At 42.5% G+C, this 22,064-nt stretch overlaps 1 protein-coding gene and 1 long non-coding RNA gene across 9 annotated transcripts in view; both read right to left on the bottom strand.

The window, feature by feature from the left end:
• Positions 1-22,064, bottom strand: part of RAD51B (RAD51 paralog B) — a 645,855-nt gene that overhangs the window by 140,321 nt on the left and 483,470 nt on the right. The gene's annotated exons all lie outside the window — the stretch shown is intronic.
• LOC123584037 lies at positions 11,992-20,676 on the bottom strand. Its single transcript, XR_006705129.1, has 2 exons — positions 20,297-20,676; positions 11,992-12,268 (listed from the first exon to the last, which is right to left on the bottom strand). It is a non-coding gene; the product is annotated as an uncharacterized LOC123584037 (long non-coding RNA).

Below are 22,064 nucleotides of genomic sequence, written 5' to 3'. Positions count from 1 at the left end.
TTTGGTGGCGGAGGGGAAATTAAAAGGTGGCTCTAATTAGATACAGTGACCTGCCCAGTTCACTTTTACTTGGGCTAGATCTCTATTTTCATGAGCAAGAGGACGCCACAATGGCCATCAAGCCCTGCGTTTTGCACTGTACGTTCAACTGAGTTCCTGAGAAAATTCCCACGGAGCAGAGTAGTAAAAAAAAGATCAACCCCATGATGAAGACCTTGCCTTTTATTTCTCTGCTTCATCCAAATTGCTCCCCAGGCACTTTTAGATTTAGAAGCTCCACTAATCAACCTTATAAACAGCAGTCCAGCCACTGCATAGAAATTACTTTGTATAGCTTCTAAATGAAATTACCCCGGGGGATAGAAGATGCCCAGGGCTTTAACAATCACAACATAACACAGCCTCAGTATGAGAATAGAAGACAAGTACACTTTGACATCCCAATTGAAACTCCAGGCTGAATCCGACATAGAAGAATGTAATTACCTTTCCTAGTCTGACGGTACGCTAAAGAAATTGGAGAAGTGGAATACCTATTAGGTCCCCACTAATCCTCCTCCTAAATTCAAAGCAAGGCTAGTCCCTGGAATTCATTTCTGAGTATTCTTACTCTCCACTATTGTTAAACAGCTCAATTGATAAGTGCTTGCAGCTAATAATGCTTTCTACTGAACTCACCCCTCCTCTTTCCCAGAGGCTCAAAGCACTTTACAAATATCACCTCATTATTCTTTATAACACTCAAGTGAGCCTGATAGGTGGAAAGGTTCATTATCTTCTCTTTACCAATAGGGGAAATAGACAAAGGAAGAAGTGACTCGTTTAAGCCAACAAAGCAGAGGCAGAACTGGAACGAAAACTCAAGCCGTCCTCCTGACTCCGAATGTGCACATGTCCTATGTCAGCTGGTAAAGATATTCTGCTGACAGGGCAAGACTTTCTAGCTGTGGGCTGTGTTGGAATCAACAGGTTTGCAGAACTGGGGCACTGGCTGGAGGAGAAAGGGCAGAAGTTGAGATGGAGAAGCCCCTCTTGAACAGTCTTAACTAGTTTGGGCAAGTCACTTCACCTCTGATCTCAATGTCCTCCTTAGGAGAATGAGGGGTTTTGATTAGAGGAACTTGAAGGTCCTTTTCAGTTCTTAGATAACTAGTAAAGTGAGGGTTTCAAAAGAGGGGTTCTAGTTTTCACCAGCCCCTTGTGATGTCGGGGCTTCTGAAATAGGGTCCCTGTCTCTTCACATAGTGCTCTCCGTAGTCCATTGTTCACACAAATGAGAGTGGGGATCGAATCAGTTGGTGCAAGGTGGGAAATGGAAAAGGTAGTCCTGGGGCATCAAGGCCAAGGGCTAAAGAGAGATGGAGACAGGCAGGGTGCTGTACCAAGACTGGAAGGGGTGTAAAAAGAATCCCAAACATTTTGAACTGTGCCTGGGTCCTACCTAGGGGCACTCCCTACATTCCAGGGGACCTATGACAAGTCCTCCAAAGCTAAGAAGGCCCCAAAATGAGGGAGGTTTGCTTTGCTTTTTCTAAATACAAGATTCACTTGACAACCCCCAAACCCATGTGAACAATGCCCCAATGTACCGTCTTGGTAGTTTTCCATTTAAACACAATTTCATTTTAATGAAAAACACCAATGTGCCTTCAAGTTAATTAAAACTGGATTTCACAGGTGGCTTCATGGTTTATAATCTGTGTTGTTTGAGGCAGATATGCCTGAGCCTTTAGAAGACCTGCAGTATTTTATCTCTCTGATCTTTTATACTTTTTTTCCTAAGTGATGCTTTGATACTCTTCATTTGCCCCAAAGAAAGTTGGACGGAGATGACATTTAGTAAAACCAACATTTGTTTGCAGGAGAAGCAGCCCCCGCGACCAGAATAATGACCCTGGAAAGAGTTTGGGTGATGAGCCGATTATAGTGACTGGGTAGAAAGGACTGACTGAGCCGCCGCCAGAAAGAAACACATTTTTGTAATATCTCAGTTGTTTCTATTGGCCGGGCCTCCCTTGCATTCACCATGGGAACTGAGTCAACACATTTTCTTGCTTTTTTTTCAGTGATTGCAATGTGTTCTCCACCCCCCCACCCTCCCCCCATATACAGGGAAAAAGAAGTAAGGAACAGGTATCTCCTGAGAAGCAAAAGCTTGATGATTCCCCAAAATGGGTATAGTTCTATTGATCCCCACGTTCTGCTGTAGAAGTGACTAGCTGCAAGCTCTATTCCATCTGCTGTCTCTGAGGACCTCAGCTTGACCTTGTGGAACCTTCTTTCTGGGAAGTTAAGGAATTTCCAGGATTAGCTCAAGTCCTGAGGCTGCCAACTGTGACAATCTACAAAGCTCTCTTAGGTAATGATTCAGACCCCACTTCTGCTCAAGGCCAAGATAGTCCCCAAAGAGTTGGAAATATTCTCATTGCCTGGACTCAGATTATAAGGGGAGTTGACCTCGGAAGAATTTCAGAAGGGCAAGCTCTGCATTTGCGCATACTGAAGACTCAGCAACTGATATACCTATGACCACAGAAATGTAATTGAACTTGAAAAGTGAAGATTAAGAGGTTGTCAGAAACAAGTTTTAAAAAGAATACCATAGAAAGAGAAGGAAGTGGGAAAGGAAGGAAGAAAGGAAGGAAAGAGGGAAGGAAAGGAAGGGAAGGGAAGAAGGAAGGAAGGAAAGAGGTTTCTAATGCCAATCAGGTAAAATGCCAAATTTCTCTCACAATCTCAAGATGAGGAGAGAGGAAAGATGAATCAATAGTCTTCTGTGGGGTGACCCAGAGAAGAGTAAGGCTTTAGATGTTACCAGAGATTGCACTAGTTTAATGGAATCTAGATCTCCCTAATTGCTCCTTAGACACTGTTTTCCTTATACATCATAAAAAGTACAGACATCTGACTAGGTGATGGAATATCAAAGTAAGCTTCCAACTCCATTCTGTGACCTCCTTAAGCCTCAGTTTCCCCATCTGAAAAATTAGCGAGTAGGAACAGAGGTCTCTAATGCCTCTCCCATCTCCAAGACACCCTACTGCTATTGTATCTCTGCATACATTGGCTCCAGCCAATGTATGTACTAGTACAGCCATAGTACATTTTCTCTTTTAAGCTTCACCCAGTGGTGGTCCCAGGGGGTCCCTGACAATGTCTGAAGAGTGTCAGGTCAAGAATTTTTTACTGGCCAACAGGGATATTTATTTGTCTTCACTCCTGCAGGGGAAAGTTAATGTCAGAATACTAGTGTTCCAGCAGACCTCACTCAGGAAAACCCACTGGCATATGCCAATAGATACAATCCAAAATAAGAAGGATAAAACCCAAGTGGGAAGATTTAGTGTGGAAACCAAAACTACAACAGGCTAAGCTCTTAGTGTTAACATCTAGGAAATAAATGGGTAGCTTTTAAAATAAATGACTGGAACCTCAAGGCATCGATGTTTCCACTACTCAAGCTTTGCAGTCTAGTTGTGACCCTGTTCAACAACTATATCCATGACAATGGATTTCCACAATGTCAGTTGAGGAAATTTTACGAACAGTCAGCAACTCAAAGGAACTTTTCATTTAAGGACTCCAAAATGTTATATAAGTATTATTTCTTATGATCTCAAACAGATGTGGTGATGAGACTCTCCATTTGAGAAATAAGGAACATATTACAAACTTATCTCAAGTTAAAGAATAAGCTAGGACTTGAACAGAGACTCCAACAAGGCATTCAGAAAATTATCCATGTTCCTAATGTGTTACATATTATCGGAATACCTGGGTTTAAAACAGTAGAGAGAAATTCAAAAGATTCATTAAGAAACCAGAAGCCCAGGGGCGCCAGGGTGGCTCAGTCAGTTAAGTGTCCAACTTGGGCTCAGGTCATGATCTCATGGTTCATGGGTTCAAGCCCCACATTGGGCTCTGTGCTGACAGCTCTGAGCCTAGAGCCTGCTTTGGATTCTGTGTCTCCCTCTCTCTCTCTGCCCCTTTCCTGCTCATACTCTGTCTCTGTTCATCACTCAAAGATAAATAAACATAGGACCCCTGGGTGGCTCAGTCGGTTGAGCATCCGACTTCAGCTCAGGTCATGATCTCACGGTTCATGAGTTTGAACCCTGCCTGCTTCAGATTCTGCATCTTCCTCTCTCTCTGCCCCTTCCCTGCTCACGCTCTGTCTCTATCTCTCAATAATAAATAAATGTTAAAAAATAAATAAATAAACATAAAAAAAAAAAACGAGAAGCCCAACTCTATCTTGAGTATCTCAGTGGTCAACCTGGGAACTTGGTGGTCCATTTGCTTATTACCTTTATTCAGAAGTCTCCTGGAAACCCACTCAGGATGGGCCAAATCTAGAGATATCAAATGACTAATGTAGATGCTAATGTATGTTCCTGTTTTTTTTTTTTTTTTAATTTTTTTTTTAACATTTATTTATTTTTGAGACAGAGAGAGACAGAGCATGAATGGGGGAGGGGCAGAGAGAGAGGGAGACACAGAATCGGAAGCAGGCTCCAGACGCGGGGCTCGGACGCGGGGCTCGAACTCGTGGACTGTGAGATCGTGACCTGAGCTGAAGTCGGACGCTTAACCGACTGAGCCACCCAGGTGCCCCCTGTTTTTTTTTTATTTATTTTTTTTATTTATTTATTTTTTTTTAATTTTTTTTTTCAACGTTTATTTATTTTGGGGACAGAGAGAGACAGAGCATGAATGGGGGAGGGGCAGAGAGAGAGGGAGACACAGAATCAGAAACAGGCTCCAGGCTCTGAGCCATCAGCCCAGAGCCTGACGCGGGGCTCGAACTCACGGACCGCGAGATCGACCTGGCTGAAGTCGGACGCTTCACCGACTGCGCCACCCAGGCGCCCCATCCTGTTTTTTTTTTTTAAATAAATTTCCACTTTAAAAAAAATTTGTTATTTTTTAAAGATTTTATTCTTAAGAAATCTGCACACCCAACGTGGGGCTCAAACTTACAACCCCGAGATCAAGAGTCGCATACTCTACTGACTGAGCCAGCCAGGTGCCTCTGTTTTATTTTATTTTTTAAAGATTTTATTTGTAAGTAATCTGCACACTCAACATGGGACTCGAACTTACAACACTGAGATCAAGAGTCACACACTCCACCAACTGAACCAGCCAGGTGCTCCAAGTTTCTACTTTTTAAGTTATCTTCATATCTTAAGTATATGTTTTCGCCAGAGGCTTCCTTACACATATTGTCAGGAAGTCAAAAGAAACAACTATTTTTTGGGTGGGGAGAAATATCTCAAATTGTACTTTTCATTTGTACAATTGTTTCCCCTTTTGTGTGGTGGTGATCACAAGGAGGAAACGACAAGATCTCCATAGCTCCATCCCTGAGAAAGGGGTTCTGGAACCTGGCTCCACAAAAGCAGGACAAGAAACACAAATTTACGTCATTGAAGGGTTCTGACTCATTACGGTCAGCACCCTTCACCGCTCCCTTGACAACACTGAATTAATGGGGACTCTGAAAATCCACGTTCCCATCTTGCTTAGGCTTCCACTCTGAGGGTTGATCAGCCGGGATCAGATGCAGACACACTGGGTGGTGCACTTCCTGAACTGAGCTTACATTCACTAAAAAAAACTAAAAATGGCTCAGTCCTCTAGAAGAAATACTCTGGGAAGGCTGAGAATGTTTATCTGTGGTGCCTAATCCAGACCTGGCATAGGGTGCCTAGATGGCTCAGTCAGCTAAGCATCAGACTCTTGATTTCGGCTCAGGTCACTATCTCTCGCAGTTCTGAGTTTGAGACCTGCATCGGGCTCTGTGCTGACACTATGGAGTCTGTTTAGGACTCTCTCTTTCTCTGCTCCTCCCCTGCTTGTGTGCGCGCGCGCGCGCACACACACACACACACACACACACACACACACACACACAGTCTCTCTCTCTCTCTCGCAAAATAACTAACTACCCTGGCATAGAATAGTATATAAATCCATTTTCAAAAAGAAGATGCTGTTACAGCTCAAGCGGGAGTCACCATGAATGGTAAAGGGAAGGAAAAAGGACAGAGTAAGATGACACATATTTGATTGGTGGTACAGATTTCTCCTGCCATCTGAAAGTAGACTGTTCCTATGAAATGGTTTATAAACTGAAATGACCTGAAGTGAAGAAGCAAATACCATTAATTTAAGTGGAAAGAGTTCTGAGCATTCCCAGACCCTCCAGAATAACCTCTCTTGGGCTTTTCTGATTCCCGAGCACACATCTTGCTAATGGATACCAAAAAGAAATCATGATACGGCACAGATGCTCACAGACACAGTTCAAAGCTCTGGTGACTTGATGCTGAGATGCTGAGTGCAGTTCCCGGGGAAGGAGCTGGGGGGCGCCACGCTCACTGCTTGGGGTGTGCTGCCTCTGAGGGCTCGCTGCAGAACCAACACTGAATCAACCTTATTTTCACTTTTTGCCTTTTTTCATAAAAACGAAAATCCTTTGGATTTCTCTCGGGTAGTGAGAACAGGTATTGATGTAGGTCTTTCACAAAAGCAAGGTGGCATAAAACAAACTTTGGGAAAGTGGGGGATACCCATAGATCTCTGATCGCCCTTTCAGTAATCCTCAAGCAAGCAACGTCAGGCTAACTAAGGCACGGAGAGGTTTGTGTTGCTCTAGATATTTGGTAAAACCATTCAGGACAGCACTGTCCAATAGAAATATAATACAGCCCACAAATGCAATTTAAAATTTTTTAGTAGCCACATGAAAAAAAATTAAAAAGGTGAAATAAATATTAATCATATATTGCATTTAGCACAACATATCCGACACATTATCACTCAACACGTAATCAATATGAAAATTAGGATGCTTCACATTATTTTTACTGATACTGTCTTTATATCCCCTGTGTGTTTTACACCTACAGCACATTTCAAGTGTTTAACAGCCACATGTATCTAGTGGCTACTGTATCAACAGTGCAGATCTAGGACATCCATTTGGCGGAAATTCTTTCAGAAAAGATGAATAGGGGGTGTGTGTGTGTGTGTGTGTGTATGTGTGTGTGTAAGAAAGCTTGGCGGGGAGGGGGGGAACAAAGAGACTAACTTGATGCATTTAATACTAGTCTCATCTATCCCTGAAGTCAGCTTCGTCCCACTCCTTAGTTCCTATAGATACACCAGTATCCTTATGATAATTTCCACTTTTGCTGACACTACTTTGAGTACGGTTTCCGTCACCTGCAAGAAAAAGAGTCCTAACTAACAGAGATAAATATAGAGAAAACATGTTCTGTAGGTGCATCCTGCTTTAGGGGCACAATGCCTGTTAAATAGTTGACACTAAATCAGCATTATTGAATTTATAAATCAAGAAATAAAGTTATTAACAGAAATTCTATTCTGAAGGTTTTTCTGTCACCGGCTAGAGGCTGCACAATAAATTTGTACATCACTTTTGAGAACAAATGAACCAAAGTCTAGTTCCAACTTGAAATATTCCAGGTGCATTTTGGCAGTAAATTCTGAATCAAACAGGAGTTTAATAAGGTGCAGGCGCTACAAGTTACCTGGATACTATCCATCCAAGACTTCTGCAATGTAAAAGAAATGAAAATAACAGCCTTTCTATCAGCCAACATACATCCTGCTTCATCTCAGGGTTTGTCTTCCTGACAACACATTTCCGTGTGTCTTCAGTTAAACAAGGAACTGGAGTTTGAAGGGAATGGGTCAGTGGTTTAACTTTGCTCAGAAAAAAAGCGGCAAGCAACCCTCCCTGATACTGTGGCCCAAATGGTTTTATCACTGAAATGCCATAAATAAGTTTGGTATTTCAGTATTGCATTTCATTCTGCTCTGTTAGGTCCAGACCTGCATGATAGAGGTGAATGAACATACAAGTTTCATCTCGATTCTGATTTTCCCACGTCACAAACCAGTCTTTGGGCATCCTAAGTTGTATATGCTTTCCCCGTTCCTAGAATATCAATGCAGGCAACTTAGTGCCAGTAAGATAGAAAGGCAAGACTAAATGAGAGGCAGAAACAATCGCCTTGTCACTGCTCCATGAGAAACCCCTCCTGAGACAGGCAAGAGAGAGAATTCTGTAAAGAGGAGTTCTGGACCAGCTTTCAAAACCACAAAGGTAAAGACACATGCCATCCAGGGAGACTGGAGGAGTTAGGAAGGGTCAGTGGGTCCTGGGCAGTATTGAGGCAGAGATAGTCAGAAAGGACCAAAAAGAGCAAGCTCTCCATCCTCTCCTGCTGATAAAATCCCTGGACAAATTCCACATGAATTGATTGTGGGAGGAAATTTGCAGAATTAGCTGTGACTCCTGCCATCCAGAAAGGTAAGATATTTAGTGGGTGCCTTACAGCAAGGAGAGGAATGGGAAGTGGTATGTTATTGCTACATCTGTATGAGTCACAGGCTTGTAAATGCTTTATATCCTGCATAGATTATTCAACGTTTAAGTTGGGAACTTAACCCAATTGTCTATGGAGCTGTTCTTGATTTGCTCTGGTTGCAAGGGTTAAGCAGGTCACAGAATACTTAACCTCTAATATTTGAATTTTCTGCTCATCATAATTATGAGTGGGAGAGACGCTTAACAGATGGAGCCCCCAGCAGGAAAGCAGGATTCCTGGGTTCTGCCACTAGCTTGTGTGTGGCCTTATGTAAGTCCCTGCTTTTATCTCAAAATTTCTATTTGTACAAAGGGGGCAACAATAACTTCCAAAGGAGAAGTTGGCCTAAATGTTGATGAGATCACATCTAAAGAACCTGAAAACTTTGGAAATAGTGCTGAGGAAATAGAGCAGATGGAGCGATTAAGGGACCACCTTAAGTGACCACAGTAAGTGGCTAAAAGCAGACTCTGGAGCCAAGCTCTGGGTTTCAATTCTCGCTTTGTAACTTACTGGCTATTTGCCTTTGAATACACTGCTTAACCTCTCAGTGCCTCAGTTTCCTCATCTATAAATCAGGGCTAGTAATAGTACCTACATCATACGAACTTAAGTGAGCTCAAACATGTTAACTGCTTAGAGTGGTGGCTGGCATATACGTACATACATATAAGCAAATTTTGCTATTAATAAGTGCAGCATAATTTCCTTTTATAGCTGGAAAAGATTTCACAAAACATCTAGTCCTTCTCAGAAAACACCCTTTCACAGGTGAGAAAATCAAGGGCCAGAGAGGTCAAAATAAGTCCACAAAAATGATTTCCATATTTTAGCCAGCTCATCAGCAGAGACAGTGACATTCCTGAACAAGTACTCCCAGAAAGTACCGTAAGTGTCATTGTTGGATGCTCTTAATGCTACACTAGGACCGGTAGTAAGACATGTCCTCCTGGGGGAGACAGTCCTGGGGGACAAATTAGGCCTCGTTTTCTTAACTGCCCAATGGGTTCTTCTGAGAGACACAGAAAGCACAGAGGAGCGTTTGGTTGGTTGTACAGTGACCTCCAACTTCCAAGATAGTCAGTCTGTGAAACTGCCTATTGCCTGGAGGGCGTGGTAGGAGGGGAGGGGGTGCTAGGGACGAAAAGCCAAAACCTATCGCATTGACTAGAAGAGTCTTTGGAAGAGTGAGCTAAGTCTGGAGGCTTACATTTCTGTTGTGGGGGCTGGGAAGCCTCAGCTCCGTGTGATGTAACCGGGAAGGGTGGCAGACCTGGCACGCTGCCTGATGCAGAGTGGCCGTGGCCCAGCTGACAGGAGAGTCAGGCTGAGCCGTCCCACTGTTCCCTTGAGATCTGGATCAAGCCCATAGCCAGGGGAAGTGGGGATTAACACAATGTGGCGTCCGAGCTAATGAGTTAGCAAAACAGAGACAGATGGCAATTGTAGTAACTTAACTCGCCCGTCTCTGTTTGCAGTGCACTCCCACAAGCTTCTCCTCTGTCTTCATGCTGTCTAACCCTGCCTAGTCCTCTCCATCCATCCCAGAAGGCCAAGGTGACAGGAAAATCATCCCACATGAAGAGGGGCTGTATGCTACTTTCTAGACACAACTGACACTCACAATCGGGGTGTAGTAGTGATGAGATCTTTCAGACAGCTCTGGAGAGATACCGACCCCTGGTTCCAAAGGAAATGCAAAGTTACTTTTATTGAGTTCTCGTTATTTTATGCTTATGATATAATTCTTCGGAACAATTGCTTAAAAGGTAAACAGTTGCATATAAGAATGCTAAAAAGGGGTATGACTTGCAACCTGAGGATGAAAATAAGGAGAGAACTTTTATTCTGACCCCAAAACAAGTTTCCTTTAGTCAGATCAATAGACTGGGGAACAGTTTCCTTCATAGGTGTTTACAGCATGTGATAAGTGATGTTAATGCACACTTAGACCAGACATGCCCACCTTGCCATGTTGGGAGACAAACAACTGCTTTACATGTTATATAGCAACCTGTTCCTCTTTTAAGGTCCCTCCACTTCTTTCACAGTGGTTTTTGTTTGCAGGTGTCATTAGGGTGCCAGTGGCTTGGAGACTCCCTTGGTATGAAGACTACCTGAGGGGCACCTGGGTGGCTCAGTTGGTTAAGAGTCCAACTGCAGCTCAGGTCATGACCTCACAGTTCGTGAGTTTGAGCCCCGCATAGGGCTTTGTGCGGACAGCTCAGAGACTGGAGCCTGCCTTAGATTCTGTGTCTTCCTCTCTCTCTGTTCCTCCCCTGCTCGCACTCTGTCTCTCTCTCAAAAATAATAAATAAACATTTAAAAAAAAAAAAAAAGAAAAAGACCACCCGGGACAGAATCATACTGGACAATCCTGCCTCCTAACTTTGAGAATTGGTTCATTTTTTATACTAACATCTTTAATAATAAAATTCCACCATGTAAAAAACAGAAGACTTTCAGGAAGAAAAATAAGTTTAAAAAATCCTTGATTTTATAGGGGTACCTGGGTGGCTCAGTTGGTTAAGCGTTCAACTTTGGCTCAGGTCATGATTTCACAGCTTGTGGGTTCGAGTCCTGCATCAGGCTCTGTGCTGACAGCTCAGAGCCTGGAGCCTGCTTCAGATTCTGTGTCTCCGTCTCTTTCTGCCCCATCCCCATTCACACTCTGTTTCTCTCTCTCTCTCAAAAATAAATAAACATTTAAAAAAATCCTTGGGGTGCCTGGGTGGCAGTCAGTTAAGTGTGCCACTTCAGCTCAGGTCATGATCTCAACTTCCCGTGGGTTCGAGCCCCGCATTGGGCTCTGTGTTGACAGCATGGAGTCTGGAGCCTGCCTCAGAGTCTGTCTCTGTCTCTCTGCCCCTTCCCTGCTCTCTCTCTCTCTCTCTCTCTTGCAAATATAAAATATAACAAATTTTAAAAAATCCTTGATTTATGCATTTTGGTAAAATTTTTTCCTCCCTATTCTTAGTTACTTCATTCAATAAGGTAATAAGAAACTTAAAAAAAAAGCTAAATTTCATTGACAGAAATGAGTTTTACTTTTGCAAAATGAAAAGCTAACTCATGAGAAGAAATTTAAGTGGTCAATGAATAGACCATATACCTAAATAGGGATATTGCAAAAGAAGCTTGTAAGCAGAAAGTACTCCTACCCACAATCCCAAACTTCCCACCCAGTGACCCTCTCAGGGGCTACCTCCCCACCTCTGCCATCTTAGAACGGACCTTAGGACTTAACAGAGAGTACAAGTGATCATTTGTAAGAATCTGCAGCTTACCAGCTGGTAGGGTCAACTTTAGATGAAACGATGTCTGGGGAAATACTGATATTCTATCCCCAATCATATGCCTGATAATAAGGGCAGCAAAATATACTGGTGGAGACCTTAAACAGTGGGTGCAGAGAGTAACATTCTGAGGAAACTAACTATGACCTTCTTGGAAGCAGAATTTCACTGTGGAACACACTTTCCAAACCTAAGGGTCAGCTGTCTTCCATGGGAAGTAACGAGGCACAACCTCCTTGTTAAAAGAGGAGAATATCCTGAAGAAGTGAAACTGATAAATGATCAGCATCTAGTTCAGTTACATTTACTCCGTGTATATCTGTATTATACACCACAGGGTTTTTTTGGCCTAGGCACTGTTGACATTTTGGGTTGGATAAGTCTCGATTGTGGGAATTGTCTTGTGCATCGTAGGACGTTTAGCAGTATCCCTGGGTGGACCCATTAGGATTCCCTTCCAGTTGTGACAGCCAAAATGACTTCAGAAGTTGCCAGATGTCCCCTGGGGGGCAATATCATCCTGGGTTGAGAACAACTGGTATACTAGTCCACATGGTTAGACTAAAAATTCTGAAAAAGCATGAATGAGAATGTTATAGTCTTATGGTTGATACTTTGAAAAGTTAAATAATTAGCTCAGAAAATGTATTTTTATCTTGTCTGATAAGACTCCAACTCACAAGTATCCAGAGAGATTAAAATGCTAAAGGTGAATTACTACCAAATGATAAGAGGCATTGGTTGCCTCCAGTGACGGGAACTTTAAGAGCAAATTAAAAATCAATTAATTTTTTCCAGTTGTGGTTTCTTATCTAAAAAGAGGAATCAGGGGCGCCTGGGTGGCGCAGTCGGTTAAGCGTCCGACTTCAGCCAGGTCACGATCTCGCGGTCCGTGAGTTTGAGCCCCGCGTCGGGCTCTGGGCTGATGGCTCAGAGCCTGGAGCCTGTTTCTGATTCTGTGTCTCCCTCTCTCTCTGCCCCTCCCCCGTTCATGCTCTGTCTCTCTCTGTCCCAAAAATAAATAAACGTTGAAAAAAAAATAAATAAATAAAAAGAGGAATCAGAGAAAACTACAAGAATAAATAAATATAAAGAAGGCCATCTGGTATCAGAAAATACAGTGGTGTGAGTCTAGAGACCAACAGAGCTGGGCCCAGTTGGGCCAAAAAAAGAAGCCATGTGACACTGTGCTAATGATTTAACAAGAGGGTTGTTTTTTTTCATTTGTCTCCAGGAGTCCTTTCAGCTTTTAACATGCTACCTTCATATCCCAGGAAGCTATCAGCATACCGTCAGTAGAATATGTCGTTGAAGTGTGTGTGTGTGCGTTTTTTTTTTAACGTTTATTTATTTTTGAGACAGAGAGAGACAGAGCATGAACAGGGGAGGGGCAGAGAGAGAGGGAGACACAGAATCCGAAACAGGCTCCAAGCTGTCAGCACAGAGCCCGACGCAGGGCTCGAACTCACGAACTGTGAGATCATGACCTCAGCTGAAGTCGGACGCTTCACCGACTGAGCCACCCAGGCACCCCTATGCGTGTTTTAATTAAAGTATGGTTGACGTACAACACTACAGTAGTTTCAGGTGTACAGCAGGGCGATTCAACTGCTCTACACCAACTCTACACATTACGGTCTGCTCACAAGTGTGGCTACCATCTGTCACCATGAAATACTATTACAATACCATTGATAATACCATGTTCCCTATGCTGTACCTTTCATCTCTCTGACCTATTCAGTCCATAACTGGAAGCTCATACTCCCAATCCCCTACACCCATTTTGCCCATCTGCCAACCTCTCCCCTCTGGTAACTCTCAGTTTGTTCTCTATACTTATAGGTGTGTTTCTGCTTTTTTTGTTCATTTGTTTGGTTTTGTGGTTTAGATTTCACATATAAGTGAAATCATATGATAATTCTCTTTCTCTGTCTGACTTATTTTACTTAGCATAACACCCTTTAGGTCCATCCATGATGTCACACATGACAAGACCTTATTCTTTTTTTTTTAATGTTTATTTATTTTTGAGAGAGAGAGAGAGAGAGAGAGAAGAGGAGGGGTGGGGGCAGAGAGAGAAGGAGACACAGAATCTGAAGGAGGCTCCAGGCTCTGAGCTGTCAGCACAGAGCCCAACATGAGGCTTGAACTCACAGACTGCGAGATCATGACCTGAGCCGAAGTCAGGCGCTCAACTGACTGAGCCACCCAGGTGCCCCAGATCTCGTTCTTTTTTATGGCCAAATAATATTCCATTGTAAACATATACTGCATCCTCTTTATCCCTTCATCTATTAATGGATAGTTAGGTTGCTTCCATATCTCGGCTATTGTAAATAATGCTGCAATAAACATAGCGGTGCATGCATCGTCTTGAATTAGTGTTTTCATTTTCTTTGGATAAATGCCCAGAAATGGAATTAATGGATTGTATGGTATTTATATTTTTAATTTTTTGAGGAACTCTAGTGGTTTTTAGAGTAACCAGGATATTTTTGTACGGGTCCAATCAGTGAGACGGCTGGTCCAAGTTAAAGTCAGATAAGGGAATATAACCTCAAAATCTTAATTTCACTAGCATTTGGTGAGCAAGTCAATTATACTGAGTAGAACTTAATACTCTTTAAGTATTCTCTGTGGGAAGGTTCTGTGCTTTCATCCAGAATTAGCAGGTGCCTGACGTAGTGTCCTCTGCAATAGCTATTCTTTCAGTGAATGGATGAAGAATGGTTTTAGAACCTAATTAGAGGAAAATTCTACTATATGGCTCTTAAACAGAAATTTATCAGATCAATGTAGGGGAATTAGGAAAGAAATCAGTCTTGCTTTCGAGTGAGGCTCACATTAGTAAAATTCTTCTAAGAAAAGGGTAAAAATCTATTTCCCAAAGATGACTACCTGGTAAAGTGGAAGGACTGGAATTCTGGTGATCCTGATTCCAACTAGCTAACTAGCTGTGCAATTCTGAAAAGTCACTTGCTGTCAGTGCCACTTGGTTTCTTCATCTAAAGTAAGAGATCGATTCTAGCAGCTAAATCTGGCAACTGATGGGATGAAGAAAAGAGAATATATAGGGAAATTGGGAAAAGTGAGGATTTCAGAATAAACAAAATAATGATTTCATCATTTAGATTCTGCTCCTTTAGTTTAGAAGCCTATCAATAAGTGCCAATTAAACTCCCCCTAGTGATCAGCTCTAACTTAAAGTGATGGAAATGCTCAGCTCATTTATTTGACAAGACTGAAGCCACTACTCTTTCAACCTGAAGGTTGCCTTACGTGGGTTTACACAAAGCACGGCCTTGATGGAGGGAGAATTAGAACAGTTTTCTTCCTGCAATTTAAGTAGTCTAACACAGAGCTGAGAAGCCTCAGATGGCAACAAAAGATCTGGGATAACATTTTCACTGAAGTGACCCTGGAGTGGGAGGGGGTGCCAGCCTGACTCCTGACTGAGTTATGGCACAGACACAGCCCAGAGACATGGCTTTTCTCTGTTGGTTTTTCAACGGCTGACTCTCACTGAGACTGTAAAAGCCAATGATCCCTGCTCCATCCCCCACCCCATCTCTCCATGGGGAATTATAATATGATTAAATACTCTTAATTATACACACACACTGACATCCTGAGGAAACTGATGAAAACTACCTGGCAGAAAGCATAGGTGTATGTTAACTCCAACCATCTGGGTTCTGCGGGGCACTAACCACAATCCCTGGCTTTTGCTCCCCAAGTGAGATGTCATTCTGAGACCATGTGTGTGGTCAGTTAATCATGTGTGTTTCAGTTTGGCTGAGTGAATGTGCGCTGCAATTTCACTTTGGTCCCCGCACATTCTCAGCTTTTCGAGATGACTGAAAACCTCTGTCAGAGAGGAATAATTGAGAGGGAAGGTAGCTTCCTCGTTGGCCAAGTGGAGCCAGACAATGCTCCATGGTTTCCAGAGGCTGCTCAGAAGCCCACTTTAAGAATGTCTCCAGAACCCTGGGGCTTTGAGAAAAGGGGCAATTTAAGAGAATGACAGCAAAATAAAAGCCTGGAATTTCAGGAAGTGGTTCCAGGGACAACGAGTGTATAAAAATGAAGTGGAATCACTTTTTCCAGGCAATCCACTTTCGTAGACAATGCAATCATACGACAATAACTAGCATTTATGAGTATGTGAGTACACACTATATGTTTATAGATACCACAGCAGTGACCAAGAGCGGAAAGGGGTGAGTGGATCCCTTTGTGACCAGCAGCCTCTCTCTTCACTGGTATAACTTCAACACACCCGTGGGAGCCCAGCTCACCAGCCCAGCAAGAGTGGTCTTGATTAAAAATGTGATGTCCCTGGTCACTAATAGTTCTCTTGGGACACAAAGGAAAAGTAGCCAAACCACACTATGGGAGAAGCAGGCAAAACATCTCTTCCCTTCCCATTTAGACATATCCTCACCACAGAAACGGTCCTCCCACCAGCTCTTCTGCTCTCCATTCTAACCTTCCGGCTTGGTTACATTTATCTGCCTTTCCACTTATGTTTCACACACCTCCCGCATTTCTCTCCTCTCCCTATGGTGATGGTGAGTATTTCAGTTACCTCCGGGCAGACCAAGTGACACCATCTCCCATTTCTGAGGCCTAGGAAATGGATCAGAGACAGGATGGTAAACAAAGCCAGAAAGGGGATTTTCTCTGCTGGCCTCCCTGTTCTCCCTTAAAGTACTTAGCAGGTTTGGAGCAAATCCTGTTGACTTCAAGCTTGAAAAAATGTTGGCAAAAATGTGTGCAGCAAAAACTATCTCTGATGTATAAATTTTTATCAGAAGAAATTTTTTTTTTTAGATTTATTCATTCAGTCACTCTCATCCAATAAATATTTATTGAGTAACTTCTGTGTACCAGGAACTGAGCTGGGTGAGACTGGCTTTAGGTCTTTTGGTAAACAATGGCATGTGACTGCTGTCAGGCTGAGCAAGCCTGGCAATGTCAGTCTGTCCTTGAGTGAGAAGCTCCACTTATGATTTCCTAGAACAAATAACAGTGGAACAACACAAGATGGCAAGTAGCTACCCAATATATATTTGTTGCTGTTATTGGACGAAGACGCATTGTTGGAAAGAACACATAAACCGAGTCAGGAGACACAAGGCACCCCTCTGAGTCTGAGTGTCCTCATCTATGAATGAAATGGGCATCAAGCTACCTGCTTCACTGATCCCACAAGACCACAGTGAGAATCACAAGAGATAATGGATATGAAAGTGGAATGCAGACATACACTACTGTGGTGACTCCTCAGTCTTGAGGTTACTGACAAGAGTAGCTCAGCCCTTAATTTCAACCGACACAGAAGAAGCCTTTGTAGAGGAAGGTGGGTTCAATGAGATCAGTCACCAGTAAATTAAACCATCCTGGTCTTAAAGCAGAAGATAAGTAGCTATTGGCAGAAATGTGCTCTGTATAAATTCATACATAGTGATTGAAAACAGGGAATATTTCCATTATGGAAACAAAAGAAGCCCATACGCTAACAGACGTCAACATATTGGGGTGGTCCCAAACCAATTAGGGTCAAGCAGGATGAGGATAAGAAAGTTAAAGTGAATATTTTGTCCCACCTTTATATCCAGTTTATGAGCATATGGCAACAGTCCAGTGTTTCTCAAACTAGAGTGATATATGGACTCCTCTGGAAGGGGAAAAATTATTTGAGACATCCAAAACACATTTAAAAACCTCCAGGAGAACTTAGCACCTAGGCAACCTTAGACCAGGTTTCAGAATCAACTTAAGAAACTTAAGATTCACTTTTTGAAAATGTCTTTTAATCGGTAAGTACTGTCTTTATGGAATCTTTCAAGTAAAAACATAAAGAATGTAAAATCCCATAGAATATGCAGACCCCAAATACCCACAGCCCCTACTTTGAGAAATATTGACTTTTGTCTCACCCTCTCTTTTTATGGATGAAGGAACTCAGGGCCTCTGAAGACAAAGTGACTCTCCTAAGCCACTCGCACGGCTATTAGCAAAAGCGAGCTATAAGCCCAGGTCGCCTGATTTCTACAGCAGAGCTCTTTCCATCTTTAGACAAGGCCTCCTCTGTTTGTGGCAGAGCTCACGCTATCTGCTCCAGACAGATACTGGTATTGTGTTAGCCCGGAGACAGGGAAGCAGATGGAGGTGAAGGTTTGAAGGGGAGGTGATGTGGGTGTGGCCAATGTAGGACATCACTGCAGCTGGGTGAGACAGTTTGTAAGAGAGGTATTTCCACGGCTGGATTCTTTTGCTCACCATTAAAACAAAGAAACTCTGGGTGGAAAACACAAGCAGTTTTAATAGTGGTAGAATTTCTGCCTAACAAGTTCGGGCAAAAAAATAGGAAGAATATCGTCTCAAGCTAAAAACCGGAGAGGAACTGCAGAAGGTATGAGGTTATAATTCAGGGTGGCCAATTTAATCAGCTCATATTCATTAAACACCCACATACACATGATGCTTTACAACAAACCCCTTTCCTCACTCTGAAGCATCCACAGGCCTGTTTTAAACGGGCCACCCTGTACATGTTGGGAATCTGGCCAAGGTGTTAAGGCAACTGCTTCCCTTCCTAAGAAAAATAGGGTAGATTTTTAGACAACCACAAGTAAAGGTTACAGCCTCTAGTTTTACATCCTATCTGAAAGCTGGGAAAGACTTGGGGAATCTGTTTTCCAGGAATCTGTTTTTAGAACTCGATAATATATTAAACCCTCCCATTTTGGACCAGTAATATCTATACTATCTACCTTCTCAGACTTTACCCTGCAATTTCCCTGGATGCCTTCTCTCTCCTAATTGGAGCTGGACTCTTCTGCTTTATGAATATTGCCACATAATGACTCTTATGAAGCGTTATGGCCCTTGGGTTATGTCTAATCAGCCAATCAATGATTTTGGTCACTTCTGGCCTTTGGATAATGAACTCATTGAAACTACAGAAGGCATGTTCTTACCTCTGCCTATTTAAACTGCCAAGAATATCTTCAGCTTTACTGATTTATCAAGCAACTCTTGATTACAATCTGATGAGAGGGCTGACTGGGCCTGCTCCCTTGACATTCCTCTGGAGTTGGGCCTAGCAAGCTTCCGGTATCAGGTGGTCTCTGAACACCAAGTAGCGATACGGCACAAGTCACCCCAGTTGGGCCCCTGCCCAACTGTGTTGGCAAGTGCTGTGACTTTTCCAAGGTATCTCTGATACTTCCAAAGATCGTGAGCCACACAGGAGGGTACCAGATCATTAGGAGAGAATAAAAATTTGCCCTGACATCAGATCATTCTCTGATCAATTTCTCATCCCTAGTGACCATAGCCACTAGAAGTCCCCAGGGAGCTCAGGACCAGACTCAAGACCTTCTAATTACAGCTTATAACACAAAGCACACAGAGGGTGGGTATTCAAGTAACCATTGCTGAGTGATTGGCTGTTTTTGTTTATTTGCTTTTAATTTGAGTTAGTTTCAACAGGTGGTTTAGGAAAGTGAAATGGGTTCAAGAAATAGTAGATACAAAAGGAGGGACAAGATAGCTTGTTTTTAGTAGCTCTGCATGTCTTCAAAGAGGTAAACAGGAAAAAATAGGTATCTTTCAAGGCAGTTAGGCAAACAGCCATAGAACTATATCATCATAAGGCCACCTCAATAACACCATCACTTTTTATAAAATCCTTACATGGCCCTTTGGCCTTTGCCTTGGGTATGGATGGAATAAATAGCAGGTGACTTATTTGGCACGTCCCTCTAGTTCATGAGTAGGTTTGGGGCCCCTGGATCTCTAGGAATCCTCTGGCTTAAGAAAAAGAACATTGTCAATATTTGGAAAGCCCCTTGTATAATCCCTCCCCGCTGGCATTATCTTTTCTCCCAACAAGTGTTAACCTTCGTTCTAAACTCGGTGATTTTCATTCAAGCTATTGTCAACAGTTCAAAAATCACATCAAATTTACACAGGATAGGGCTTTCCAAGCTAATACAAGGGATATTTTTTAAAACATTTTTTCACTGGAATTAAATCAACTGATTCATTAATTCATTCAGCAAATGTTTCTCGAGTACCCACAGTGTGTCAAGCAAAGACTTAGTCACTGGGGAGATAGTCGTGTAGAAGGCATGCTCTGAACAAGATGGGTGTGGTCTCTGTCCTCACAGAGTTCATAGCCCAGACAAGCGAACAGTTACACAAATCATTAGTTGTAATTGTGCAAAGAGCTCTGTGGGTAAGCTCAAGGGTACTCTGTGAGGTATATCTGGAGTGGTCACCAGGTAGGGGAAGGCGTCCCTGAGAGAGCACCATAGGTGGAGATCAGAGGAAGAAGATCCAGCAATAGTGACACCAGGTGTCAACAAGAACACTGAATACTTATTGAACCATTACAGTGTGTTTACTAGGCCCAAACCTTCAAAATGTGGGCCCGTAAAGAGAAACACAGTAAACAGTGAAGGGTTTGGAAGCCACTGCTCCAGAGTGACCCACTAGCCACAGAAGTGGGATGGGAGAAAGAGCGTGTTAGGAAAATTCAACTTTACCACCACATACAAGAAGATTAAAGAAAACCCTTCTCACCACGGCTCCTGAAGTGCCGTTTCCTGAGATCAAGCAGCAGAGTGGTCCCAGGTCTAAGTAGGGTGGTGCCGTTTCGGTCGTGGAAGCAGTTCCTTCTCCACAAACCTTTACAAACCATGACTGTGTCAGTTTTTCCAGGCAGGAGAAATGGGTGGAAAGCCAGGCCGCATCTTAATAGGGCCCGGGTGAGCTAATGGCTGTGATTATTTCATTGTCTCGGATTCACGCCAGCCCAGGCTCATCAGATACAGGCACAATCCAGGAGAAACATGACCTCACTTTCAACATGGGACTGTGCACTCAGATGCCAATAGGAATTTAGCGATCCCTCAGCGCAGGTAAAACTGAGCTCTTTACGGTTCCAGCTAATGAGAAGCATACCAAAGTTACCTAAAACAGTAAAGCTAATATTGACATTAACATACTAGATACTGTTAGGGTAGGGGAAGCCAGGAAAAACTTCTGAGACCATCTGTGTTAAGTGTGTCACATCCATAATAAGGTGCGTATTTAAGATAAATTGCCATCCCTTTAAATGATTAAGTACCAGATTTATAGAAAGCTATAACCCCACCGGGACTGCAGGGTTGTTAAGTAGTTAGGGCAATAAAGGTGAGAATCTCAAGACTTCAGTTGTGTCACAAATTGTCCACTGACTTGCAAAAGTCTTTGCCAAAGTAACTTTTGTGCCTCAGTTTTCCCAAAAATATAAAAGCAATTCCATCGCTGAGATTGCACAGCTGTGAGAAGAGCAGGGGTTCTGCAATCAGAAACATACATGCTTTCACCGATTCATTTCCAGAACCTTCTCACTGCATCATGCCAACAGCCATTAGAATACTCTAGGAAGCACAGCACAAGGCTCGGTGCATTTTAATTGCAGCTTACAGCATGTTCAATCCTTATCCATGCATTAAATTTTTCTTGGGCACCTACTATGTGCCACAGTCAGATGTTCTACCAGACATCAGGGATAATAGTGATTAAAAACAGACTCTCTCCCTGCTCCAATAGAGCTTAGATTTGCTAAGGGAAGCACTGGGATTGACTCTTAACTCCTTTGCGAGCTGTGACACTGGGCAACTCAATTTCTCTGTTAAGTTTCATTTTCTCACGTGTAAAATGAGGACAACATAACATGTCTGGTATGTGAGTGTGACTAAGATTATATCTGACATATATAAGGTGTCCAATAAATGTTGATTCTTTCCTTCCTTTCTCCAAAACACAAAGAAGATAGTAATATTTATAGGTTCAATAAATGATGTTTTGCAAATACAAATAACCAAGCCATTATTATCACTGACTATATGATGGGCAATGTGGTATAGTGGAAAACTCTCTGGGTTTGGAAACAGAGAGACCAGAGTTAAATTGTTCACTCTCCCACTCACTGGGTATGTGGCTTTGAATAGGCTATTTAAACCTTTCTGGGCCTCTAACCTCATCTGTGAAATGGCAATGAGAAAGCAGTTCTGAGGATTGAATAAGATGATAAATACAACGTACCTAGGGTAATCAATAAGCAGTGGCAAGTAACTAGGTGATTTGTCAGTAATGAGGAAACATATACACAGAACTCATCCCAAAGAAACTGGTTTGATTTAATTACTATTAAATAATAGTACTAAATAGTTCTTTTTGTACATACTTTTTTTTTCATTTACTTTATTTATTAAGAGACATAAAAATACATATCAAAAGAAAGTATCATTGCCCTAAGAATGGTGTACATCACAGCAGCATCCCTGGGGAGAAGGAGTGAAAA

Source organism: Leopardus geoffroyi, chromosome B3, assembly GCF_018350155.1.
Source record: "Leopardus geoffroyi isolate Oge1 chromosome B3, O.geoffroyi_Oge1_pat1.0, whole genome shotgun sequence".
NCBI lineage: Eukaryota > Metazoa > Chordata > Mammalia > Carnivora > Felidae > Leopardus > Leopardus geoffroyi.
The sequence above is the reverse complement of the archived record's forward strand: the minus strand, read 5'-3'. Positions and strand labels throughout refer to the sequence as shown.